Source organism: Phalangium opilio, unplaced genomic scaffold, assembly GCF_054372755.1.
Source record: "Phalangium opilio isolate 3A_F unplaced genomic scaffold, DU_Popi_V2 ptg001170l_1, whole genome shotgun sequence".
Lineage (NCBI taxonomy): Eukaryota > Metazoa > Arthropoda > Arachnida > Opiliones > Phalangiidae > Phalangium > Phalangium opilio.
In genome coordinates this window covers 5831964-5845751 of record NW_028324255.1, presented here as the reverse complement: position 1 = coordinate 5845751, position 13788 = coordinate 5831964, and the positions used below count along the sequence as shown (strand labels likewise).

General features: G+C 46.2%; 2 non-coding genes across 2 annotated transcripts; both read left to right on the top strand.

Moving 5' to 3' along the window:
- The first annotated feature begins 9643 nt into the window (after positions 1–9643).
- On the top strand, positions 9644–9716 carry TRNAY-GUA (transfer RNA tyrosine (anticodon GUA)). The gene has a single exon. It is a non-coding gene; the product is annotated as a tRNA-Tyr (tRNA).
- Positions 9717–11262: 1546 nt separating this feature from the next.
- Positions 11263–11335, top strand: TRNAY-GUA (transfer RNA tyrosine (anticodon GUA)). The gene has a single exon. It is a non-coding gene; the product is annotated as a tRNA-Tyr (tRNA).
- Positions 11336–13788: the final 2453 nt, after the last annotated feature.

Here is a 13788-nt window from a genome sequence, read left to right as displayed (position 1 = left end):
TTAGCGCGTTGGGCTGTTAACCAATAGGTTGGTGGTTCGAGCCCATCCGGGAGCGGTGTTGTGAGGTCTCAGATGTAACGTAAAAAGTCAAGGTTTTTTCCACAACACCTGACGAACATTTAATTTTTGGGCTTTCGTGGCGCAATGATTAGCGCGTTCAGCTGTTAATTGAAAGGTTGCAGGTTCGAGCCCACCCGGGAGAGGTGTTGTGGGGTCTCAGATGTAGCGTAAAAAGTCAAAATTTTTCCACAATACGTGACAACCATTTAATTTCTGAGCTTCCGTGGCTCAATGGTTAGCGCGTTCGGCTGTTAACCAATAGGTTGGTGGTTCGAGCCCATCCGGGAGCGGTGTTGTGAGGTCTCAGATGTGACGTAAAAACTCAAGGTTTTTACACAACACCTGACGAACATTTAATTTTTGGGCTTCCGTGGCGCAATTATTAGCGCGTTCAGCTGTTAATTGAAAGGTTGCAGGTTCGAGCCCACCCGGGAGAGGTGTTGTGGGGTCTCAGATGTAGCGTAAAAAGTCAAAACGTTTCCACAATACGTGACAACCATTTAATTTCTGAGCTTCCGTGGCTCAATGGTTAGCGCGTTCGGCTGTTAACCGATAGGTTGGTGGTTCGAGCCCATCCGGGAGCGGTGTTGTGACGTCTCAGATGTGACGTAAAAAGTCAAGGTTTTTTCCACAACACCTGACGACCATTTAATTTTTGGGCTTCCGTGGCGCAATGGTTAGCGCGTTAGGCTGTTAACCAATAGGTTGGTGGTTCGAGCCCATCCGGGAGCGGTGTTGTGAGGTCTCAGATGTAACGTAAAATGTCAGAGTTTTTCCACAATACCTGACGAACATTTAATTTTTGGGCTTCCTTGGCGCAATGATTAGCGCGTTCAGCTGTTAATCGAAAGGTTGAAGGTTCGAGCCCAATCGGGAGAGGTGTTGTGGGGTCTCAGATGTAGCGTAAAAAGTCAAAACTTTTCCACAATACGTGACAACCATTTAATTTCTGAGCTTCCGTGGCTCAATGGTTAGCGCGTTCGGCTGTTATTCAATAGGTTGGTGGTTCGAGCTCATCCGGGAGCGGTGTTGTGAGGTCTCAGATGTGACGTAAATAGTCAAGGTTTTTCCACAATACCTGACGAACATTTAATTTTTGGGCTTCCTTGGCGCAATGGTTAGCGCGTTCGGCTGTTAACCGAAAGGTTGGTGGTTCGAGCCAAACCGGGAGAGGTGTTGTAGGGTCTCAGATGTAACGTAATAAGTCATTACTTATCCACAATACCTGACAACCATTTAATTTCTGAGCTTCCGTGGCTCAATGGTTAGCGCGTTCGGCTGTTAACCAATAGGTTGGTGGTTCGAGCCCATCCGGGAGCGGTGATGTGACGTCTCAGATGTGACGTAAAAAGTCAAGGTTTTTTCCACAACACCTGACGACCATTTAATTTTTGGGCTTCCGTGGCGCAATGGTTAGCGCGTTCGGCTGTTAACCGAAAGGTTGGTGGTTCGAGCACAACCGGGAGAGGTGTTGTAGGGTCTCAGATGTAACGTAATAAGTCATTACTTATCCACAATACCTGACAACCATTTAAATTCTGAGCTTCCGTGGCTCAATGGTTAGCGCGTTCGGCTGTTAACCAATAGGTTGGTGGCTCGAGCTCATCCGGGAGCGGTGTTGTGACGTCTCAGATGTGACGTAAAAAGTCAAGGTTTTTTCCACAACACCTGACGACCATTTAATTTTTGGGCTTCCGTGGCGCAATGGTTAGCGCGTTAGGCTGTTAACCAATAGGTTGGTGGCTCGAGCTCATCCGGGAGCGGTGTTGTGACGTCTCAGATGTGACGTAAAAAGTCAAGGTTTTTTCCACAACACCTGACGACCATTTAATTTTTGGGCTTCCGTGGCGCAATGGTTAGCGCGTTAGGCTGTTAACCAATAGGTTGGTGGTTCGAGCCCATCCGGGAGCGGTGTTGTGAGGTCTCAGATGTAACGTAAAATGTCAGAGTTTTTCCACAATACCTGACGAACATTTAATTCCAAAGTTTCCAAAGTTTATTTCCAATTCACGTTTACATTAGATTCGTTTTATAAGGGCCTAAGTCAACTAGCGACTTTTTAGCCCTGCTTCGCATAGATTTTTATAACAATACAAATAATAAAATTCTAGTATTTAAAACTGGTAATAAATTAATAAATAAATTAATTTAAAAACAAAGTTAATAATAAAAACAAAGTTTAAATCAAAAAATCAAGAAAAGTTGAGCCTATTATATTATTTCGATTAATTGAATCTACAACAGCTAATCCAAATTGAAAAGGGTTATTATCATGAAGGGTTTATTATCTAGGAGGTCCCAATTTAAATTCTTATCAGTTTTAATAATATAAGTTCTTTTAGTTTGAATTTGAATAGTTTAATATTATCCAAATCTCGTATTTCTTGGGGAAGGGTGTTAAATAACATCGGACCCATATAAAATACGGAATTTAATTTTTTCGAGGTGTTACACTTGCTTACACTAAGTGTATCTTTAGACCTAGTATAAACGATTTTGTTAGCTCTGATCGTAAAGAAGGAATTCGTTAATAAATCTCTATATAATATTGTTAATGTTACAAAGTTTACTACTTCGCTTATTTTTAGCAGACGAGACTTTTCGAAGAGAGGTTCCGTATGAGCAAGGAAAGGAACATTATAAATATTTCTTATGGTGCGTTTTTGGATAATTTGTATTCTCTTAATGTTATGATTAGTAGTCCAACCCCAGATGGATATCCCGTATGTAAGGGTTGAGTAGAATAAGGAGTAGTAAATTTCAAATAGTGTAGCTCTCGGGACTAAGTTTTTGCAGTGATGTATTAGTCCACAGGCTTTAGCTAGTCCCTTACATACCATGTCGACTTGAATATTCCATTTTAAGTTTTCATTTAGCCAAATCCCCAAATATTTATAATTTGTGACTCGTTTAAGAATACGACTATTAATAGTAACCTTTTCGTAAGTGTTTTTGTCGTTGCTGTTGTTGGAGAATATGATATATTCCGTTTTGAGCTTCCGTGGCGCAATGATTAGCGCGTTCAGCAGTTAATCGAAAGGTTGAAGGTTCGAGCCCACCCGGGAGAGGTGTTGTGGGGTCTCAGATGTAGCGTAAAAAGTCAAAACTTTTCCACAATACGTGACAACCATTTAATTTCTGAGCTTCCGTGGCTCAATGGTTAGCGCGTTCGGCTGTTAACCAATAGGTTGGTGGTTCGAGCCTATCCGGGAGCGGTGTTGTGACGTCTCAGATGTGACGTAAAAAGTCAAGGTTTTTTCCACAACACCTGACAACCATTTAATTTTTGGGCTTCCGTGGCGCAATGGTTAGCGCGTTAGGCTGTTAACCAATAGGTTGGTGGTTCGAGCCCATCCGGGAGCGGTGTTGTGTGGTCTCAGATGTAACGTAAAATGTTAGAGTTTTTCCACAATACCTGACGAACATTTAATTTTTGAGCTTCCGTGGCGCAATGATTAGCGCGTTCAGCAGTTAATCGAAAGGTTGAAGGTTCGAGCCCACCCGGGAGAGGTGTTGTGGGGTCTCAGATGTAGCGTAAAAAGTCAAAACTTTTCCACAATACGTGACAACCATTTAATTTCTGAGCTTCCGTGGCTCAATGGTTAGCGCGTTCGGCTGTTAACCAATAGGTTGGTGGTTCGAGCCCATCCGGGAGTGGTGTTGTGAGGTCTCAGATGTGACGTAAAAAGTCAAGGTTTTTACACAATACCTGACGAGCATTTAACTTTTGGGCTTCCGTGGCTCTATGGTTAGCGCGTTCGGCTGTTAACCAATAGGTTGGTGGTTCGAGCCCATCCGGGAGCGGTGTTGTGACGTCTCAGATGTGACGTAAAAAGTCAAGGTTTTTTCCAAAACACCTGACGACCATTTAATTTTTGGGCTTCCGTGGCGCAATGGTTAGCGCGTTCGGCTGTTAACCAAAAGGTTGGTGGTTCGAGCCCAACCGGGAGAGGTGTTGTAGGGTCTCAGATGTAACGTAATAAGTCATTACTTATCCACAATACCTGACAACCATTTAATTTCTGAGCTTCCGTGGCTCAATGGTTAGCGCGTTCGGCTGTTAACCAATAGGTTGGTGGTTCGAGTCCATCCGGGAGCGGTGTTGTGAGGTCTCAGATGTAACGTAAAATGTCAGAGTTTTTCCACAATACCTGACGAACATTTAATTTTTGGGCTTCCGTGGCGCAATGATTAGCGCGTTCAGCTGTTAATCGAAAGGTTGAAGGTTCGAGCCCAATCGGGAGAGGTGTTGTGGGGTCTCAGATGTAGCGTAAAAAGTCAAAACTTTTCCACAATACGTGACAACCATTTAATTTCTGAGCTTCCGTGGCTCAATGGTTAGCGCGTTCGGCTGTTATTCAATAGGTTGGTGGCTCGAGCTCATCCGGGAGCGGTGTTGTGAGGTCTCAGATGTGACGTAAAAAGTCAAGGTTTTTCCACAATACCTGACGAACATTTAATTTTTGGGCTTCCTTGGCGCAATGGTTAGCGCGTTCGGCTGTTAACCGAAAGGTTGGTGGTTCGAGCCAAACCGGGAGAGGTGTTGTAGGGTCTCAGATGTAACGTAATAAGTCATTACTTATCCACAATACCTGACAACCATTTAATTTCTGAGCTTCCGTGGCTCAATGGTTAGCGCGTTCGGCTGTTAACCAATAGGTTGGTGGTTCGAGCCCATCCGGGAGCGGTGTTGTGACGTCTCAGATGTGACGTAAAAAGTCAAGGTTTTTTCCACAACACCTGACGACCATTTAATTTTTGGGCTTCCGTGGCGCAATGGTTAGCGCGTTAGGCTGTTAACCAATAGGTTGGTGGTTCGAGCCCATCCGGGAGCGGTGTTGTGAGGTCTCAGATGTAACGTAAAATGTCAGAGTTTTTCCACAATACCTGACGAACATTTAATTTTTGAGCTTCCGTGGCGCAATGATTAGCGCGTTCAGCAGTTAATCGAAAGGTTGAAGGTTCGAGCCCACCCGGGAGAGGTGTTGTGGGGTCTCAGATGTAGCGTAAAAAGTCAAAACTTTTCCACAATACGTGACAACCATTTAATTTCTGAGCTTCCGTGGCTCAATGGTTAGCGCGTTCGGCTGTTAACCAATAGGTTGGTGGCTCGAGCTCATCCGGGAGCGGTGTTGTGAGGTCTCAGATGTGACGTAAAAAGTCAAGGTTTTTCCACAATACCTGACGAACATTTAATTTTTGGGCTTCCTTGGCGCAATGGCTAGCGCGTTCGGCTGTTAACCGAAAGGTTGGTGGTTCGAGCCAAACCGGGAGAGGTGTTGTAGGGTCTCAGATGTAACGTAATAAGTCATTACTTATCCACAATACCTGACAACCATTTAATTTCTGAGCTTCCGTGGCTCAATGGTTAGCGCGTTCGGCTGTTAACCAATAGGTTGGTGGTTCGAGCCCATCCGGGAGCGGTGTTGTGACGTCTCAGATGTGACGTAAAAAGTCAAGGTTTTTTCCACAACACCTGACGACCATGTAATTTTTGGGCTTCCGTGGCGCAATGGTTAGCGCGTTAGGCTGTTAACCAATAGGTTGGTGGTTCGAGCCCATCCGGGAGCGGTGTTGTGAGGTCTCAGATGTAACGTAAAATGTCAGAGTTTTTCCACAATACCTGACGAACATTTAATTTTTGAGCTTCCGTGGCGCAATGATTAGCGCGTTCAGCAGTTAATCGAAAGGTTGAAGGTTCGAGCCCACCCGGGAGAGGTGTTGTGGGGTCTCAGATGTAGCGTAAAAAGTCAAAACTTTTCCACAATACGTGACAACCATTTAATTTCTGAGCTTCCGTGGCTCAATGGTTAGCGCGTTCGGCTGTTAACCAATAGGTTGGTGGTTCGAGCCCATCCGGGAGCGGTGTTGTGACGTCTCAGATGTGACGTAAAAAGTCAAGGTTTTTTCCACAACACCTGACGACCATTTAATTTTTGGGCTTCCGTGGCGCAATGGTTAGCGCGTTAGGCTGTTAACCAATAGGTTGGTGGTTCGAGCCCATCCGGGAGCGGTGTTGTGAGGTCTCAGATGTAACGTAAAATGTCAGAGTTTTTCCACAATACCTGACGAACATTTAATTTTTGAGCTTCCGTGGCGCAATGATTAGCGCGTTCAGCAGTTAATCGAAAGGTTGAAGGTTCGAGCCCACCCGGGAGAGGTGTTGTGGGGTCTCAGATGTAGCGTAAAAAGTCAAAACTTTTCCACAATACGTGACAACCATTTAATTTCTGAGCTTCCGTGGCTCAATGGTTAGCGCGTTCGGCTGTTAACCAATAGGTTGGTGGTTCGAGCCCATCCGGGAGTGGTGTTGTGAGGTCTCAGATGTGACGTAAAAAGTCAAGGTTTTTACACAATACCTGACGAGCATTCAACTTTTGGGCTTCCGTGGCTCTATGGTTAGCGCGTTCGGCTGTTAACCAATAGGTTGGTGGTTCGAGCCCATCCGGGAGCGGTGTTGTGACGTCTCAGATGTGACGTAAAAAGTCAAGGTTTTTTCCAAAACACCTGACGACCATTTAATTTTTGGGCTTCCGTGGCGCAATGGTTAGCGCGTTCGGCTGTTAACCAAAAGGTTGGTGGTTCGAGCCCAACCGGGAGAGGTGTTGTAGGGTCTCAGATGTAACGTAATAAGTCATTACTTATCCACAATACCTGACAACCATTTAATTTCTGAGCTTCCGTGGCTCAATGGTTAGCGCGTTCGGCTGTTAACCAATAGGTTGGTGGTTCGAGTCCATCCGGGAGCGGTGTTGTGAGGTCTCAGATGTAACGTAAAATGTCAGAGTTTTTCCACAATACCTGACGAACATTTAATTTTTGGGCTTCCGTGGCGCAATGATTAGCGCGTTCAGCTGTTAATCGAAAGGTTGAAGGTTCGAGCCCAATCGGGAGAGGTGTTGTGGGGTCTCAGATGTAGCGTAAAAAGTCAAAACTTTTCCACAATACGTGACAACCATTTAATTTCTGAGCTTCCGTGGCTCAATGGTTAGCGCGTTCGGCTGTTATTCAATAGGTTGGTGGCTCGAGCTCATCCGGGAGCGGTGTTGTGAGGTCTCAGATGTGACGTAAAAAGTCAAGGTTTTTCCACAATACCTGACGAACATTTAATTTTTGGGCTTCCTTGGCGCAATGGTTAGCGCGTTCGGCTGTTAACCGAAAGGTTGGTGGTTCGAGCCAAACCGGGAGAGGTGTTGTAGGGTCTCAGATGTAACGTAATAAGTCATTACTTATCCACAATACCTGACAACCATTTAATTTCTGAGCTTCCGTGGCTCAATGGTTAGCGCGTTCGGCTGTTAACCAATAGGTTGGTGGTTCGAGCCCATCCGGGAGCGGTGTTGTGACGTCTCAGATGTGACGTAAAAAGTCAAGGTTTTTTCCACAACACCTGACGACCATTTAATTTTTGGGCTTCCGTGGCGCAATGGTTAGCGCGTTCGGCTGTTAACCAATAGGTTGGTGGTTCGAGCCCATCCGGGAGCGGTGTTGTGAGGTCTCAGATGTAACGTAAAATGTAAGAGTTTTTCCACAATACCTGACGAACATTTAATTTTTGGGCTTCCTTGGCGCAATGGTTAGCGCGTTCGGCTGTTAACCGAAAGGTTGGTGGTTCGAGCACAACCGGGAGAGGTGTTGTAGGGTCTCAGATGTAACGTAATAAGTCATTACTTATCCACAATACCTGACAACCATTTAAATTCTGAGCTTCCGTGGCTCAATGGTTAGCGCGTTCGGCTGTTAACCAATAGGTTGGTGGCTCGAGCTCATCCGGGAGCGGTGTTGTGACGTCTCAGATGTGACGTAAAAAGTCAAGGTTTTTTCCACAACACCTGACGACCATTTAATTTTTGGGCTTCCGTGGCGCAATGGTTAGCGCGTTAGGCTGTTAACCAATAGGTTGGTGGTTCGAGCCCATCCGGGAGCGGTGTTGTGAGGTCTCAGATGTAACGTAAAATGTCAGAGTTTTTCCACAACACCTGACGAACATTTAATTTTTGGGCTTCCGTGGCGCAATGATTAGCGCGTTCAGCTGTTAATTGAAAGGTTGCAGGTTCGAGCCCACCCGGGAGAGGTGTTGTGGGGTCTCAAATGTAGCGTAAAAAGTCAAAACTTTTCCACAATACGTGACAACCATTTAATTTCTGAGCTTCCGTGGCTCAATGGTTAGCGCGTTCGGCTGTTAACCAATAGGTTGGTGGTTCGAGCCCATCCGGGAGCGGTGTTGTGAGGTCTCAGATGTGACGTAAAAACTCAAGGTTTTTACACAACACCTGACAAACATTTAATTTTTGGGCTTCGAAAGGTTGGTGGTTCGAGCCCAACCGGGAGAGGTGTTGTAGGGTCTCAGATGTTACGTAATAAGTCATAACTTATCCACAATACCTGACAACCATTTAATTTCTGAGCTTCCGTGGCTCAATGGTTAGCGCGTTCGGCTGTTAACCAATAGGTTGGTGGTTCGAGCCCATCCGGGAGCGGTGTTGTGAGGTCTCAGATGTAACGTAAAATGTCAGAGTTTTTCCACAACACCTGACGAACATTTAATTTTTGGGCTTCCGTGGCGCAATGATTAGCGCGTACAGCTGTTAATCGAAAGGTTGAAGGTTCGAGCCCACCCGGGAGAGGTGTTGTGGGGTCTCAGATGTTGCGTAAAAAGTCAAAACTTTTCCACAATACGTGACAACCATTTAATTTCTGAGCTTCCGTGGCTCAATGGTTAGCGCGTTCGGCTGTTAACCGATAGGTTGGTGGTTCGAGCCCATCCGGGAGCGGTGTTGTGACGTCTTAGATGTGACGTAAAAAGTCAAGGTTTTTCCACAATACCTGAAGAACATTTAATTTTTGGGCTTCCGTGGCGCAATGGTTAGCGCGTTGGGCTGTTAACCAATAGGTTGGTGGTTCGAGCCCAACCGGGAGAGGTGTTGTAGGGTCTCAGATGTTACGTAATAAGTCATAACTTATCCACAATACCTGACAACCATTTAATTTCTGAGCTTCCGTGGCTCAATGGTTAGCGCGTTCGGCTGTTAACCAATAGGTTGGTGGTTCGAGCCCATCCGGGAGCGGTGTTGTGAGGTCTCAGATGTAACGTAAAATGTCAGAGTTTTTCCACAACACCTGACGAACATTTAATTTTTGGGCTTCCGTGGCGCAATGATTAGCGCGTACAGCTGTTAATCGAAAGGTTGAAGGTTCGAGCCCACCCGGGAGAGGTGTTGTGGGGTCTCAGATGTAGCGTAAAAAGTCAAAACTTTTCCACAATACGTGACAACCATTTAATTTCTGAGCTTGCGTGGCTCAATGGTTAGCGCGTTCGGCTGTTAACCAATAGGTTGGTGGTTCGAGCCCATCCGGGAGCGGTGTTGTGGGATCTCAAATGTAACGTAGAAAACCAAAGTTTTTCCACAATACCTGACGACCATTTATTTTTTGGGCTTCCTTGGCGCAATGGTTAGCGCGTTCGGCTGTTAACCGAAAGGTTGGTGGTTCGAGCCCAACCGGGAGAGGTGTTGTAGGGTCTCAGATGTTACGTAATAAGTCATAACTTATCCACAATACCTGACAACCATTTAATTTCTGAGCTTCCGTGGCTCAATGGTTAGCGCGTTCGGCTGTAAACCAATAGGTTGGTGGTTCGAGCCCATCCGGGAGCGGTGTTGTGACGTCTCAGATGTGACGTAAAAAGTCAAGGTTTTTTCTACAACACCTGACGACCATTTAATTTTTGGGCTTCCGTGGCGCAATGGTTAGCGCGTTCGGCTGTTAACCAATAGGTTGGTGGTTCGAGCCCATCCGGGAGCGGTGTTGTGAGGTCTCAGATGTAACGTAAAATGTCAGAGTTTTTCCACAATACCTGACGAACATTTAATTTTTGAGCTTCCGTGGCGCAATGATTAGCGCGTTCAGCTGTTAATCGAAAGGTTGAAGGTTCGGGCCCACCCGGGAGAGGTGTTGTGGGGTCTCAGATGTAACGTAATAAGTCATAACTTATCCACAATACCTGACAACCATTTAATTTCTGAGCTTCCGTGGCTCAATGGTTAGCGCGTTCGGCTGTTAACCAATAGGTTGGTGGTTCGAGCCCATCCGGGAGCGGTGTTGTGAGGTCTCAGATGTAACGTAAAAAGTCAAGGTTTTTTCCACAACACCTGACGAACATTTAATTTTTGGGCTTCCGTGGCGCAATGATTAGCGCGTTCAGCTGTTAATCGAAAGGTTGAAGGTTCGAGCCCACCCGGGAGAGGTGTTGTGGGGTCTCAGATGTAGCGTAAAAAGTCAAAACTTTTCCACAATACGTGACAACCATTTAATTTCTGAGCTTCCGTGGCTCAATGGTTAGCGCGTTCGGCTGTTAACCGATAGGTTGGTGGTTCGAGCCCATCCGGGAGCGGTGTTGTGACGTCTTAGATGTGACGTAAAAAGTCAAGGTTTTTCCACAATACCTGAAGAACATTTAATTTTTGGGCTTCCGTGGCGCAATGGTTAGCGCGTTGGGCTGTTAACCAATAGGTTGGTGGTTCGAGCCCAACCGGGAGAGGTGTTGTAGGGTCTCAGATGTTACGTAATAAGTCATAACTTATCCACAATACCTGACAACCATTTAATTTCTGAGCTTCCGTGGCTCAATGGTTAGCGCGTTCGGCTGTTAACCAATAGGTTGGTGGTTCGAGCCCATCCGGGAGCGGTGTTGTGAGGTCTCAGATGTAACGTAAAATGTCAGAGTTTTTCCACAACACCTGACGAACATTTAATTTTTGGGCTTCCGTGGCGCAATGATTAGCGCGTACAGCTGTTAATCGAAAGGTTGAAGGTTCGAGCCCACCCGGGAGAGGTGTTGTGGGGTCTCAGATGTAGCGTAAAAAGTCAAAACTTTTCCACAATACGTGACAACCATTTAATTTCTGAGCTTGCGTGGCTCAATGGTTAGCGCGTTCGGCTGTTAACCAATAGGTTGGTGGTTCGAGCCCATCCGGGAGCGGTGTTGTGGGATCTCAAATGTAACGTAGAAAACCAAAGTTTTTCCACAATACCTGACGACCATTTATTTTTTGGGCTTCCTTGGCGCAATGGTTAGCGCGTTCGGCTGTTAACCGAAAGGTTGGTGGTTCGAGCCCAACCGGGAGAGGTGTTGTAGGGTCTCAGATGTTACGTAATAAGTCATAACTTATCCACAATACCTGACAACCATTTAATTTCTGAGCTTCCGTGGCTCAATGGTTAGCGCGTTCGGCTGTAAACCAATAGGTTGGTGGTTCGAGCCCATCCGGGAGCGGTGTTGTGACGTCTCAGATGTGACGTAAAAAGTCAAGGTTTTTTCTACAACACCTGACGACCATTTAATTTTTGGGCTTCCGTGGCGCAATGGTTAGCGCGTTCGGCTGTTAACCAATAGGTTGGTGGTTCGAGCCCATCCGGGAGCGGTGTTGTGAGGTCTCAGATGTAACGTAAAATGTCAGAGTTTTTCCACAATACCTGACGAACATTTAATTTTTGAGCTTCCGTGGCGCAATGATTAGCGCGTTCAGCTGTTAATCGAAAGGTTGAAGGTTCGGGCCCACCCGGGAGAGGTGTTGTGGGGTCTCAGATGTAACGTAATAAGTCATAACTTATCCACAATACCTGACAACCATTTAATTTCTGAGCTTCCGTGGCTCAATGGTTAGCGCGTTCGGCTGTTAACCAATAGGTTGGTGGTTCGAGCCCATCCGGGAGCGGTGTTGTGAGGTCTCAGATGTAACGTAAAAAGTCAAGGTTTTTTCCACAACACCTGACGAACATTTAATTTTTGGGCTTCCGTGGCGCAATGATTAGCGCGTTCAGCTGTTAATCGAAAGGTTGAAGGTTCGAGCCCACCCGGGAGAGGTGTTGTGGGGTCTCAGATGTAGCGTAAAAAGTCAAAACTTTTCCACAATACGTGACAACCATTTAATTTCTGAGCTTCCGTGGCTCAATGGTTAGCGCGTTCGGCTGTTAACCAATAGGTTGGTGGTTCGAGCCCATCCGGGAAAGGTGTTGTGAGGTCTCAGATGTGACGTAAAAAGTCAAGGTTTTTACACAATACCTGACGAGCATTTAACTTTTGGGCTTCCGTGGCTCAATGGTTAGCGCGTTCGGCTGTTAACCAATAGGTTGGTGGTTCGAGCCCATCCGGGAGCGGTGTTGTGACGTCTCAGATGTGACGTAAAAAGTCAAGGTTTTTTCCACAACACCTGACGACCATTTAATTTTTGGGCTTCCGTGGCGCAATGGTTAGCGCGTTCGGCTGTTAACCAATAGGTTGGTGGTTCGAGCCCATCCGGGAGCGGTGTTGTGACGTCTCAGATGTGACGTAAAAAGTCAAGGTTTTTTCCACAACACCTGACGACCATTTAATTTTTGGGCTTCCGTGGCGCAATGGTTAGCGCGTTCGGCTGTTAACCAATAGGTTGGTGGTTCGAGCCCCTCCGGGAGCGGTGTTGTGAGGTCTCAGATGTAACGTAAAATGTCAGAGTTTTTCCACAATACCTGACGAACATTTAATTTTTGAGCTTCCGTGGCGCAATGATTAGCGCGTTCAGCTGTTAATCGAAAGGTTGAAGGTTCGAGCCCACCCGGGAGAGGTGTTGTGGGGTCTCAGATGTAGCGTAAAAAGTCAAAACTTTTCCACAATACGTGACAACCATTTAATTTCTGAGCTTCCGTGGCTCAATGGTTAGCGCGTTCGGCTGTTAACCAATAGGTTGGTAGCTCGAGCTCATCCGGGAGCGGTGTTGTGAGGTCTCAGATGTGACGTAAAAAGTCAAGGTTTTTCCACAATACCTGACGAACATTTAATTTTTGGGCTTCCTTGGCGCAATGGTTAGCGCGTTCGGCTGTTAACCGAAAGGTTGGTGGTTCGAGCACAACCGGGAGAGGTGTTGTAGGGTCTCAGATGTAACGTAATAAGTCATAACTTATCCACAATACCTGACAACCATTTAATTTCTGAGCTTCCGTGGCTCAATGGTTAGCGCGTTCGGCTGTTCACCAATAGGTTGGTGGTTCGAGCCCATCCGGGAGCGGTGTTGTGAGGTCTCAGATGTAACGTAAAATGTCAGAGTTTTTCCACAACACCTGACGAACATTTAATTTTTGGGCTTCCGTGGCGCAATGATTAGCGCGTACAGCTTTTAATCGAAAGGTTGAAGGTTCGAGCCCACCCGGGAGAGGTGTTGTGGGGTCTCAGATGTTGCGTAAAAAGTCAAAACTTTTCCACAATACGTGACAACCATTTAATTTCTGAGCTTCCGTGGCTCAATGGTTAGCGCGTTCGGCTGTTAACCGATAGGTTGGTGGTTCGAGCCCATCCGGGAGCGGTGTTGTGACGTCTCAGATGTGACGTAAAAAGTCAAGGTTTTTCCACAATACCTGAAGACCATTTAATTTTTGGGCTTCCGTGGCGCAATGGTTAGCGCGTTGGGCTGTTAACCAATAGGTTGGTGGTTCGAGCCCATCCGGGAGCGGTGTTGTGAGGTCTCAGATGTAACGTAAAAAGTCAAAGTTTTTTCCACAACACCTGACGAACATTTAATTTTTGGGCTTCCGTGGCGCAATGATTAGCGCGTTCAGCTGTTAATCGAAAGGTTGAAGGTTCGAGCCCACCCGGGAGAGGTGTTGTGGGGTCTCAGATGTAGCGTAAAAAGTCAAAACTTTTCCACAATACGTGACAACCATTTAATTTCTGAGCTTCCGTGGCTCAATGGTTAG